Below are 9969 nucleotides of genomic sequence, written 5' to 3'. Positions count from 1 at the left end.
TAACAGGTTATAGGATGGTAATTGATTTCCACAAATTAAATAAGGCCACTAAAAAGGATCATTACCCCTTAGCTTTTATCGATCAAATGCTAGAAAGATTATCCAAACATACACATTTTTGCTTTCTAGATGGTTATTCTGGTTTCTCTCAAATACCTGTGTTAGCCAAGGATCAATCAAAGACTACTTTTACTTGCCCTTTTGGTACTTTTTCTTATAGATGTATGCCTTTTGGTTTATGTAATGCACCTGCTACCTTTCAAAGATGCATGATGGCTATATTCTCTGACTTTTGTGAAAAGATTTGTGAGGTTTTCATGGATGATTTCTTCGTCTATGGATCTTCTTTTGATGTTTGCTTGAGCAACCTTGATCGAGTTTTGCAGAGATGTGAAGAAACTAATCTTGTCTTGAATTGGGAAAAGTGCCACTTTATGGTTAATGAAGGTATTGTCTTGGGGCATAAAGTTTCTGAAAGAGGTATTGAAGTTGATAAAGCCAAGGTTGATGCTATTGAAAAGATGCCATGCCCCAAGGACATCAAAGGTATAAGAAGTTTCCTTGGTCATGCCGGATTTTATAGGAGGTTCATTAAGGACTTCTCAAAAATCTCTCAGCCTCTGACTAATTTATTACAAAAAGATATACCAATTGCCTTTGATGATGATTGTGTAGAAGCATTTGAAATACTTAAGAAAGCATTGATCTCTGCACCTATTGTTCAGCCACCTGATTGGAATTTACCTTTTGAAATTATGTGTGATGCTAGTGATTATGCTGTAGGTGTTATTCTAGGGCAAAGAGTTGATAAGAAATTAAACATTATTCAATATGCTAGTAAAACCCTAGACAATGCTCAAAGAAATTATGCTACTACTGAAAAAGAATTCTTAGTAGTTGTATTTGCTTGTGATAAGTTCAGACCTTATATTGTTGATTCTAAAGTAACTATTCACACTGATCATGCCGCTATTAAATATCTTATGGAAAAGAAAGATGCTAAACCTAGACTTATTAGATGGGTTCTCTTGCTACAAGAATTTGATTTACATATTGTTGATAGAAAGGGAGCTGACAACCCCGTTGCAGACAACTTGTTAGGTTAGAAAATGTGCTTGATGACCCCTACCTATTGATGATAGCTTTCCTGATGAGCAATTAAATGTCATAAATGCTTCTCATACTGCTCCATGGTATGCTGATTATGCTAATTACATTGTTGCCAAATTCATACCACCTAGTTTCACATACCAACAAAAGAAAAAGTTCTTCTATGATTTGAGGCATTACTTTTGGGATGACCCACATCTTTATAAAGAAGGAGTAGATGGTGTTATTAGACGTTGTGTACCTGAGCATGAACAGGAACAGATCCTACGCAAGTGTCACTCCGAAGCTTATGGAGGACACCATGCTGGAGATAGAACTGCACATAAGGTATTGCAATCTGGTTTTTATTGGCCTACTCTCCTCAAGGATGCCCGTAAGTTTGTCTTATCTTGTGATGAATGTCAAAGAATTGGTAATATTAGTAGATGTCAAGAAATGCATATGAACTATTCACTCGTTATTGAACCATTTGATGTTTGGGGCTTTGACTATATGGGACCTTTTCCTGCCTCTAATGGTTATACACATATTTTAGTTGCTGTTGATTACGTTACTAAGTGGGTAGAAGCTATTCCAACTAGTAGTGCTGATCATAACACTTCTATTAAAATGCTTAAAGAAGTTATTTTCCCCAGATTTAGAGTCCTTAGATATTTAATGATTGATGGTGGTTCACATTTTATTCATGGTGCTTTCCGTAAAATGCTTGCTAAATATGATGTTAATCATAGAATTGCATCTCCTTATCACCCACAATCTAGTGGTCAAGTAAAATTGAGCAATAGAGAGCTCAAATTAATTTTGGAAAAGACTGTCAATAGGTCTAGAAAGAATTGGTCCAAGAAACTTGATGATGCATTATGGTCCTATAGAACTGCATATAAAACTCCTATGGGTATGTCTCCGTATAAAATGGTTTATGGAAAAGCATGTCACTTACCTCTCGAACTAGAACACAAGGAATATTGGGCTATTAAAGAGCTCAATTATGATTTTAAACTTGTCGGTGGGAAGAGGTTATTTGATATTAGCTCACTCGATGAATGGAGAACCCAAGCCTACGAGAATGCCAACTTGTTTAAAGAAAAAGTTAAAAGATGGCATGATAAAATGATACAAAAGCGTGAGTTTAATGTAGGTGATTATGTATTATTATAAAACTCTCGTTTAAGATTTTTTGCAGGAAAACTTCTCTCTAAATGGGAAGGTCCTTACGTTATTGAGGAGGTCTATCGTTCCAGTGCCATAAAAATCAACAACTTCGAAGGCATAAATCCGAAGGTGGTGAATGGTCAAAGAATTAAACATTACATCTCAGGTAATCCTATAAATGTTGAAACCAATGTTATTGAAACCGTAACCCCGGAGGAATACATAAGGGACACTTTCCGAAACGTTCCAGACTCCGAAAAGGAATAGGTATGTGGTACGGTAAGTAAACCGACTCCAAAGCAGTTCTAATGGCAATTTTCTTCCATTTTGGAATATTTAGAAAAATAGAAAAATAAGAAGCAGTCCGGGAAGGACACGAGGGCTCCACGAGGGTGGAGGGCGCGCCCTACCCTCATGGGCGCGCCCCCCCTACCTCGTGGGCACCTCGTGCGCTTTCCGGACTCTGTTTTCTTACACGACACGTATTTTGGTCTGTTCAAATTCATTATATAATCTCCCGGGGGTTTTGACTCCCGTATCACGCAATTATCCTCTGTTTGTGTTTCGAGCTGTTGCTGCTGCAGATTAGAGCAAGATGTCTTCACAAGAGTCAGTCGGGGAGAGTCGGGTGTCTCATCCGGCACCGAGATCAATGACAAACAACAATGTTGACCTCTTTGGGCCAGCAACGGAGGAAGAGATGGAGGCTGATTTGAAGAGGATAGATGCCATGGAAGAGGATCAAGAAGTCACTTCCCGCTTCCGAGCTGGATTCACAATGGGAGAACTGCAGAGCTCGGCTATTCCAAACTCGGTTATCCCTTCCAATGTTAGATTTCTTTCTTATGAGAATATGAAAAAGGCTGTCACTGGTTTTCCCGTAGCTATGCAGCACCCTTGGGTGCAGGGAGCTTTGGATGTTACAGGAAAACTCCGAAAGGAAATAATGAACCTCAAGCAGCAAGTCAATAAGCTCGAGGAGGAGAATCGTATCCTGAGGGGCATCATCGCCAAGAATATCACATCACCATCCCCGAAAAGAGAGACATAATCACATGGGTATGGGCACTCCCCTTGGCAACTGCCAAGCTTGGGGGAGTGCCCCGGTATCGTATCACCATCACTTTTATCTTTACCTTTTTCTTAGTTCGATCCTTTTGGTAATATCTTGATCTAGTAGAATAAAAGCTTTTAGTATGATCTAGTTTTGAGTTTTGCTTTATGATCCTTCTATGTAATCGAGTCCGTGAGCTATATATAATAAAGATTAGTGTTGAGTCAAGGGCTTGAATATTTTGCCATGATCCTAAGTGAATAAAAGAAAAGAGAAATAAGTAAAGAAGGGAAACAAAGAGATCATATGGATCTTATGGAGAGTAATGAGCTCACATAGAAAAAGTATGATGAATAAAAGTTGTTGAGAGTTGACAAACATAGCTTTGGTCATCGTTGCAATTAATAGGAAGTAATAAAGAAAGAGAGGTCTTCACATATAAATACACTATCTTGGACATCTTTTATGATTGTGAGCACTCATTAAAATATGACATGCTAAAGAGTTGACGTTGGACAAGGAAGACAACGTAATGAGTTATGTTTTCTTACATCTGAGATAAATTATATTGTCATGGATCATCCAACATGGTTGAGCTTGCCTTTCCCCCTCATGGTAGCCAAATTCATCGCACCAAGTAGAGATACTACTCGTGCTTCCAAATACCCTTAAACCAGTTTTGCCATGAGAGTCCACCATACCTACCTATGGATTGAGTAAGATCCTCCAAGTAAGTTGTCATTGGTGCAAGCAATAAAAATTGCTCTCTAAATATGTATGACTTATTAGTGTGGGAGAAAATAAGCTTTATACGATTGTGTGATATGGAAGAAATAAAAGCGATAGACTGCATAATAAAGGTCCATATCACAAGTGGCAATATAAAGTGACGTTCTTTCGCATTAAGATTTTGTGCATCCAACAATAAAAGCGCATGACAACCTCTGCTTCCCTCTGCGAAGTGCCTATCTTTTACTTTTATCTCCTACCTTGCATAAGAGTCATGGTGATCTTCACCCTTCCTTTTTACATTTTATCCTTTGGCAAGCACAGTATGTTGGAAAGATCCTGGTATATATGGCTAATTGGATGTGAGTTTTCATGAACTATTATTGTTGACATTACCCTTGAGGTAAAATGTTGGGAGGCAAACTATAAGCCCCTATCTTTCTCTGTGTCTGATTAAAACTCCATACCCATAAGTACTGTGTGAGTGTCAGCAATTGTGAAAGACTATATGATAGTTGAGTATGTGGACTTGCTAAAAAGCTCTTATATATTGACTTTAGCCTATGTTATGATAAATTGCAATTGCTCCAATGACAGAGATTATAGTTTGTTAGTTTTCAATGAAGTTTACGATTCATACTTGTGATTGAATTATTACTCTAGCATAAGAAATCATATGACAAGAATTATGTAAGTTGCTGTTCTAAGAATGATCATGATGCCCTCATGTCCGTATTTTATCGACACCTCTATCTCCAAACATGTGGACATATTTTTCGATCTTGGCTTTCGCTTGAGGACAAGCGAGGTCTAAGCTTGGGGGAGTTGATACGTGCATTTTGCATCATGCTTTTATATCGATATTTATTGCATTATGGGCTGTTATTACACATTATGTCACAATACTTATGCCTATTCTCTCTTATCTTACAAGGTTTACATAAAGAGGGCGAATGCCGGCAGCTGGGATTCTGGGATGGAAAAGGAGTAAATATTAGAGACATATTCTGCACAGCTCCAAAAGTCCTGAAACTTCACGGGAGTCAATTTCAGAATATATAAAAAATACTGAGCGCAAGAAGTTCACCAGGGGGGCCACACCCTGCCCATGAGGGTGGGGGGCGCGCCCTACCCCCCTGGGCGCGCCCCCTACCTCATGGGCCCCCTGGTAGCCCTCTGATGGCCATCTTCTTCTATATGAAGTCTTTCGATGAGGAAAAAAAATCATAAGCCATCTTCTCGGACGAAACTCCGCCGCCACGAGGCAGAACCTTGGCGGAACCAATCTAGGGCTCCGGCGGAGGTGTTATGTCGGGGAAACTTCCCTCCGGGAAGGGGAAATCATCACCATAGTCATCACCAACGCTCCTGTCATCGGGAGAGGGCAATCTCCATCAACATCTTCACCAGCACCATCTCCTCTCAAAACCCTAGTTCATCTCTTGTATCCAATTCTTCTCTCCAAGTCCGGGATTGGTACTAGTAGGTTGCTAGTAGTGTTAATTACTCCTTGTAGTTGATGCTAGTTGGTTTATTTGGTGGAAGATCATATGTTCAGATCCTATATGCATATTAATACCCCTCTGATTATGAACATGATTATGCTTTGTGAGTAGTTACGTTTGTTCCTGAGGACATGGGAGAAGTCTTGCTATTAGTAGTCATGTGAATTTGGTATTCGTTTGATATTTTGATGAGATGTATGCTGTCTCTCCTCTAGTGGTGTTATGTGAACATCGACTACATGACACTTCACCGTTATTTGGGCCTAGAGGAAGGCATTGGGAAGTAATAAGTAGATGATGGGTTGCTAGAGTGACAGAAGCTTAAACCCTAGTTCATGCGTTGCTTCGTAAGGGGCTGATTTGGATCCATATGTTTCATTCTATGGTTAGGTTTACCTTAATACTTTTGTTGTAGTTGCAGATGCTTGCAATAGAGGTTAATCATAAGTGGGATGCTTGTCCAAGTAAGGACAGCACCCAAGCACCGGTCCACCCACATATCAGATTATCAAAGTACCGAACGCGAATCATATGAACATGATGAAAACTAGCTTGACGATATTCCCATGTGTCCTCAGGAGCGCTTTTCTCTATATAAGAGTTTGTCCAGGCTTGTCCTTTGCTACAAAAAGGATTGGGCCACCTTGCTGCACTTTATTTACTTTTGTTACTTGTTGCTCGTTACAAATTATCCTATCACAAAACTATCTGTTACCACTTATTTTAGTACTTGCAGAGAATACCTTGCTAGAAACCGCTTATCATTTCCTTATGCTCCTCATTGGGTTCGACACTCTTACTTATCGAAAGGACTACGATAGATCCCCTATACTTGTGGGTCATCAGCCATATCTGCATATGCTAGGCTCGTCAAGTTTAACCCGAGTATTCTGCATGTGCAAACCTGGCTTGCACCCATTGTAGATGAACGTAGAGCTTATCACACCCGATTATCACGAGGTGTCTCGGCACGACGAACTTTGGCAACGGTGCATACTCAGGGAGAACACTTTTATCTTGAAATTTAGTGAGAGATCATCTTATAAAGCTACCGCCGAACTAAGCAAAATAAGATGTATAAAAGATAAACATCACATGCAATCAAAAATATGTGACATGATATGGCCATCATCATCTTGTGCCTTTGATCTCTCCAAAGTACTGTCATGATCTCCATTGTTACCGACATGACACCATGATCTCCATCATCTTGATCTTTTATCAACGTGTCATCACATGGTCATCTCACTAGCTATTGCTTTTGCAACTATTGCTATCGCATAGCGATAAAGTAAAGCAATTACATGGCACTTGCATCTTATGCAATAAAGAGACAATCATAAGGCTTCTGCCAGTTGCCGATAACTTCAACAAAACATGATCGTCTCATACAACAATTTATATCTCATCACGTCTTGACCATATCACATCACAACATGCCCTGCAAAAACAAGTTAGACGTCCTCTACTTTGTTGTTGCAAGTTTTACGTGGCTGCTACGGGCTGAGCAAGAACCGTTCTTACCTACGCATCAAAACCACAACGATAGTTCATGAAGTTAGTGTTGTTTTAACCTTTGCAAGGACCGAGCATAGCCACACTCGTTTCAACTAAAGTTGGAGAAACTGACACCCGCCAGCCACCTGTGTGCAAAGCATGTCGATAGAACCAGTCTCGCGTAAGCGTACGCGTAATGTTGGTCCGGGCCGCTTCATCCAACAATACCGCCGAACCAAAGTATGACATGCTGGTAAGTAGTATGACTTGTATCGCCCACAACTCACTTGTGTTCTACTCGTGCATATAACATCTACGCATAAACCTGGATCTGATACCACTGTTGGGGAACATAGTAATTTCAAAAATTTCCTACGCACACTCAGGATCATGGTGATGCATAGCAATGAGAGGGGAGAGTGTGTCCATGTACCCTCATAGACCAAAAGCGGAAGTGTTAGCACAACGCGGTTGATGTAGTCGTACGTCTTCACGATCCGACCGATCAAGTACCGAACGCATAGCACCTCTGAGTTCTGAACACGTTCAACTCGATGACGTCCCTCGAACTCCGATCCAGCCGAGCTTTGAGGGAGAGTTCCGTCAGCACGACGGCGTGGTGACGATGTTGATGTTCTACCGTCGCAGGGCTTCGCCTAAGCACCGGTACGATATTATCAAGGTGGACTATGGTGGAGAGGGGCACCGCACACGGCTAAAAGATCTAAGAGATCAATTGTTGTGTCTATGGGGTGCCCCTCTCTTCCGTATATAAAGGGGAGAGGAGAGGGCCGGCCAAGGGGAGGAGGCGCGCCCAAGGGGGGAGTCCTACTCCCACCGGGAGTAGGTCTCCTCCTTTTCCTATTTGGAGAGGGAGAGGGAAGGAAGAGGAAGGAGGGAGGAAGGAAAGGGGGGGCTGGCCCCCCTCCCAATTCGGATTGGGCTTGGGGGGAGGGGGGCGCCCCCTCCCTTGCTCCTTTCCCCTCCGTTCCGCTAAAGCCCATTAAGGCCCATATACCTCCCGGGGGGTTCCGATAACCTCCCGGTGCTCCGGTATTATTCCGATCTCACCCGGAACCATTCCGGTATCCAAATATAGTCGTCCAATATATCGATCTTTATGTCTCGACCATTTCGAGACTCCTCGTCATGTCCGTGATCACATCTGGGACTCCGAACTACCATCGGTACATCAAAACACATAAACTCATAATATAACCGTCATCAAACTTTAAGCATGCGGACCCTACGGGTTCGAGAACTATGTAGACATGACCGAGACACGTCTCCGGTCAATAACCAATAGCGGAACCTAGATGCTCATATTGGCTCCTATATATTCTACGAAGATCTTTATCGATCAGACCGCATAACAACATACGTTGTTCCCTTTGTCATCGGTATGTTACTTGCCCAAGATTCGATTGTCGGTATCTAATAGCTAGTTCAATCTCGTTACCGGCAAGTCTCTTTACTCGTTCCTTAATACATCATCCCGCAACTAACTCATTAGTTGTAATGCTTGCAAGGCTTAAGTGATGTGCATTACCGAGAGGGCCCAGAGATACCTCTCCGACAATCGGAGTGACAAATCCTAATCTCGAAATACGCCAACCCAACAAGTACCTTCCGAGACACCTGTAGAGCACCTTTATAATCACCCAGTTACGTTGTGATGTTTGATAGCACACAAAGTATTCCTCCGGTAAACGGGAGTTGCATAATCTCATAGTCATAGGAACATGTATAAGTCAGGAAGAAAGCAATAGCAACATACTAAACGATTAAGTGCTAAGCTAACGGAATGGGTCAAGTCAATCACATCATTCTCCTAATCTTGCAATCATGTTAATCAAATGATAACTCATGTCTATGGTTAGGAAACTTAACCATCTTTGATTAACGAGCTAGTCAAGTAGAGGCATACTAGTGACACTATGTTTGTCTATGTATTCACACATGTATTATATTTCCAGTTAATACAATTCTAGCATGAATAATAAACATTTATCATGAAATAAGTAAATAAATAATAACTTTATTATTGCCTCTAGGGCATATTTCCTTTAATATATGCCTTGTGTGTTGCATCTCATTCTTGGATTACTTGCTCCTATCATATGCTTGGTTGCAACAATATCATTTCTTCACATATGCCATGTCCCATTGCTTGTCACATGCTTGACTTGATTGCCTCATGCATGATGAACAATTGCTCTTTCTATTGTGTTGAGTGCGACACTATATTCACTACACCATATGCACGTTATGCTTGGATTGTCTTGCACTTGACCCATGTGTTTAGACACTTCATTTTATTTGGTGTTGTGAATGCTTCTTATGCCTACCATAGACCTTTCATTGAGCGCTTTGCACATGTTTGCTATGACTTTGAGGTAGATGCTTATTCTCTTGTTACACATATTTGCATGACTACCTCACATTTACATGCTTGTCCCCATGATATCTTTGATCGTGCTTGATTGATATGTTTTGCACTAACGCTAACCACATTTGTTTTTCCAAGTGTTTGTTGTCCATACTCCTTTTGAAGGAATCACAAGATAGTGCAACATTGGAGAGTTCCCATTCCGAGCTTCAAGATGACAAGTACTTGGTGAACGTCCACTTCTACATGGCAAAGCCATCTCTTTCCCATGGTGATTTGGTTTTTGATCCGAGGTCGAATCTTTCCCAAGGGAGGGGAGATGACGCGGAGCATCCTATGGACATCACCATGTCAAGAGTCGGTTCGGCGAGTGACACGTGCGACATCTACTTCACATACACAAAGGTGAATCGTCTCCTTTACACGTGCTCACTTGACACCTTCGAGGATGGTATACTACTTGACACTCCACTCGTGTGCATGCATAGGTATTGTTAGAACACTACAGACGACGAGGAGGAGTGCAAGTGCCA

Source organism: Triticum urartu, chromosome 6A (assembly GCF_056163025.1).
Source record: "Triticum urartu cultivar PI428250 chromosome 6A, HENAU_Tu73, whole genome shotgun sequence".
NCBI lineage: Eukaryota > Viridiplantae > Streptophyta > Magnoliopsida > Poales > Poaceae > Triticum > Triticum urartu.
Note: the sequence above shows the minus strand (reverse complement) of the source record.